The sequence below is a fragment of the Musca autumnalis genome, unplaced genomic scaffold (assembly GCF_047663935.1).
Source record: "Musca autumnalis isolate F117 unplaced genomic scaffold, ASM4766393v1 scaffold_3, whole genome shotgun sequence".
Classification (NCBI taxonomy): Eukaryota; Metazoa; Arthropoda; class Insecta; order Diptera; family Muscidae; genus Musca; species Musca autumnalis.
In genome coordinates, this window is record NW_027411866.1 from 150,905,590 (window position 1) to 150,909,933 (window position 4,344).

Here is a 4,344-nt window from a genome sequence, read left to right on the forward strand (position 1 = left end):
ACCTGTAACTCTTCTTAAAGATCTTCCCCAAGTGTATTTGGAGCATGCAAACATTATGCGATATGCATTTTGTAGTCAAAATAGAGATTAAGAGTTGTTTTTAAACTATGTATTTGAGAGAAGTCTTCCTTGTCCCATCTGGGATGTTTGTGGAACAATTATATTATGATCATTTAAATATTTTAAATTGATTTGACAAATTTTAATGAATGTAGAACAGATTGTTGTCCGGAGTCGGAGTCGTGCTTTTTTTCACGACTCCGGCTCCGACTCCAGCAAAATTTGCTAGACTCCGACTCCAGACTCCGACTCCACCTCCGACTCCGAAGCCCTGCCCTTAACTTTTTATATCTCTGTTTCGCAAAAACGCCAGTGATGTGACGGTTTCTTAACTGAAAAAGAAACGATCCACAAAAAACGCGAAGTAATCCGCGATATTTTCAAAAACATTTTTCGCAAATTTTTCTATTTTTTGTAGTAGCCGTTTTCGCCGATCTATTGGATGGAAAACTAAAATATCGCGGGATACCAGCACACTCAAAAGGATATTGTAAATACTGTACCCAAAAAATAGGTTTTTTAGAAAAAATGTCGCACTAAATTATGGGCTTTGGCAGATTACCGTGATGCTGTGTGGCCTACATGGTCAATATATGTATGTATGTATGTATGTACATATCAAATTATGTGTAATCGCGAATACTTTAATTCTATGATTGGTTTTTTGAAATACCCGTGTGCGCGTCCAAGTTAAATAAAAAATACAAAAAAACACCCAAATTCCGGCTTCAAAATGTCAGCATCCATAAAAGGTGGATGCAGTGGAAATTTTGAAAAGTGATACATTAGAAGTTTCAACTTCATTTTATATTCTTTTACTTTTACTTTGGACAGTTGTCCGTCATTTCAATAGTTTAAATAGCAATCGAATAGCAATGTAAAAACCGCGATAGCTTCAACATGTTTTTGCCGATGTTTATTCATTTATGCGGTCATAACTTCCACGCAAATTAATTTTTTTGCTAAATTTTTGAGCTTTGTTGAAAAACACCCCAGCAAAAAGTTTGCCTCCAAAGAGGCAGTTAAATCACATGTACAAGTGATTTGGAAGTGCATCAAATTATGCATTTTCACTCTTTCTTTACACCAGAGCGTGACCCCGGAAAGAGCACTCCATTGCACTACATTTTAACTGACGCTTTGGCACTGCATTTTAACTATCCCTTTTGCATTGCATTTTAACTAACCCCTTGGGGTCGAATAGGATGCAGTCCAAAGCACGTGTTTTGATACAGGCATTCTGCGGAATGTGTGCAAGCCATTGCAAAATATCCCAGAACAAATAATATGAATTTATTATTTATGTAAAACAAAAATATTAAGAACTTTATTACATTAACACAATATATGGAAATTCTTAATGGAATTCAATCGTGTTTCCATGCGTGTTTCCTCTGCTCTCCCTTTAGTCCAAGCTGAACTGTTTTTGGTTCATCTGCTAAATGAGTTTGATATAGTCTTCCTATCACCAGCTAAGATTTCGACATGTACTCCAAGAGCACTCCATTGGGAAATTTTCTTATCGTGTTACCGCAAAAATGTTCGCAATAATTTTATTTTATAACAAATTTTTGGAAAAGTTAATTTTTTTGGAAATTTTATGCCGCTGCCTGTAGAGATGTACAAACTGATTTATGTACTTGTAGGGTTCCCTAACAACTGCTAATAAAATGTAGCGAACGGAGTGCCTTTTCGCGACTTCGTTTGGACTGTATTCGGATGCTGTTAAATTGTGAGGAATTGGAGTGCCTTTTTCACGACTCCGTTGAACTGTATGCGGATGTTGTTAAAATGTGACAAATGGATGTGATTTTTTGGATTGCATCCAAATGCGGTTAAAATGTGAGGAATGGAGTGCCTTTTTCACGACTCCGTTTGAACTGCATAAAAACATGCCGTGAAAGAACTAGTCCACATTGCACTACTTCCAATTTATTTTGCTGGGACTTAATTTGATCCAGTAATAGTCATAGTTACAGGTAAACCACAATAGTTCGCGTATTATAATAGTACAAACCTTGGCTTCATGGAAACTAATTTTTTTGTCCTTTACTCATATATTCTTGATTATCATAAAATTCGAAGATACAGCTTGCAGTTTTTGCGATAGATCTTCATAATTTGGTATACACGCAGAGAAAAAATATTTTTCGCTTTTGTTGGAACAACAATATCTGGTTTTGTTCAAACATTGCAATTGCAAATCCAAAAATACCATATTTTGTTCCAAACAAACAACTTGCGAAATTCTTCACTATTGTAAAAATCGTTAAAAATACCGATGGTAGGAAATATCATAATCCAGAATTTGTACAAAAACTATTGTCAGTCCAGAAAACCTGTTACTGAAATTTTTGATTTGATCGTATATAATTCTCATATAAACTTTCCACATAACTTTGGTATTTTAAGGTTGTGGCCACAATAATCCACAAAATACCCGACCTTCGGTATTTTGAAGGTTGTGGCCACAATAATCCGGGTGCCACCGTGGTGCAATGGTATGTACGCCCGCCTTGCACGCAGAAGGTCGGTGGTTCGATTCCCCGGCCAGGCAACATCAAATATTTTTCAACGGTGGCAGTAAGTAATGTTGGCGACATTTCCTGAGTATTTCAGCCTTGAAAAACTTCTCCACAAGTGGTGTCTTAAGACACGCCGTTCGGACTCGGCGATAAACAGTAGGTCCCATATCATTGAGCTAAATATGAATCGGGGTGCACTCATTGATATGAGAGAAGTCCCGTATGGGATGTTGTGGAACAATGTTGTGTATTGTTTGGCCTCAATAATCCACCGAAATGGCTGAAATTTGTTATTTGGTCTTTATTTGGAATATTAAACGTCTCATATAAAATTGTCGGTATAGGTCCACGTCTTCATATTGCCCCCATAGAACGGTACCTCCCGATTTTTGGTTTTTCAAGGTTTTAGCCACATTATACCACTGAAATGGCTGAAATTTGGTATTTATTTTTCGTTAGGGGTACAAAACATTATAACAAAAACAAAACATTTCTTGCATTACATTTTTACAGCAGGTCGTACTCAAAACTTACAAATTTGTATTAACGTACATCAATTTCCAATTTTGAAAAACATGATGTGCAGTTTAATCATCCATATCTAGGAATTGTTAATATTTCAATACGACTGAAATAGGCCAAACATTGCACTTTGAATTAAAAATTCGCGACCGGAGGTAAGTGAGAAATAGTATGACTGACATACATATGAACTTTAAAACATTGATTTTGTTTGTTTCTTTAACATAGGATGAAGCAATCAACAAAGAATTAGAATTTTTTATTTGGAGTCTATTATAGTGGAACGCGATCGTAGAAACGATTAAAGGTAAGTGTATAAATGCCATACATATATTTATAGATCACAAGATTGCGGATAATGTTTTATTATTTGCAGAATTTTCCTAAAAAGTCTTGCTGTCCTAGGAATTCTTGTTAAATGGAGTCTTGGGCCGTTCTGCAATTGTCTGCAAAAGGATCGTTAACGAAAAGTAGGGTTTTTGTCTTCGAAGTCGTCGTCGACGACAGCTTCGCTTACCCTGTCGCCTAAGTTGTCGTGCATGAATACTGGGACACTTGTGTGAAAAAGTCGTCAACGATCCCAAAGGGCTGTCTGCAAGGAGTCGTGGACGAATTGGAAATGTCGTGTACGATTCATCAATCTTGTCTTAAAGACACTTTCTATTGGTAGGGATCAACAAATTGTTTTGTGCTGGTAGCGATCATTAAGCGAGTGCTTCTAAAATGTAGCGAACGGAGTGCATTTTTCATAACTCCGTGTGGACTGCATCGAAAGATGTTGTGAAATCATAACTCTGCATTGCACTACTTCCAAACCTTCTCAATAGAAAATCAAGTCTTCGACGACATTTTCGTCCACGATTCGTTGACGAAATTACCGAAATTGTCATGTACGACAACTTGCATGACCATGTCTTGCATTGTGTCATGGCAACAAACCCAAAAAAAATGTTTAAAAAGCGTGCTATGATGATTCACATATTGATTCAAATATACAATTTTCATTTCGGAATAATTGTAAGATAATAAAATTATCAAATTCTGAAACAGGTCAATACTAAACAGTGTGTTTTAACCAAATAGCGGTAAGTCAGAATAATTATATTAAGGAACTTTAAAAATAATTTAAGTTATTCTTTTAATACATGTATGCAGGAAGTCATGGAAATTTCCGAAAATTCCAGCGGTTTTAATAGATGCGGCAGTGGTATATGGTAAGATTATATTAGTGGTTATT

General features: G+C 36.0%; 1 long non-coding RNA gene across 1 annotated transcript; it reads left to right on the top strand.

Moving 5' to 3' along the window:
- The first annotated feature begins 3,210 nt into the window (after nt 1-3,210).
- LOC141397302 (uncharacterized) lies at nt 3,211-3,502 on the top strand. Its single transcript, XR_012411358.1, has 3 exons — nt 3,211-3,262; nt 3,336-3,414; nt 3,484-3,502. It is a non-coding gene; the product is annotated as an uncharacterized lncRNA (long non-coding RNA).
- The last annotated feature ends 842 nt before the right edge of the window (nt 3,503-4,344 follow it).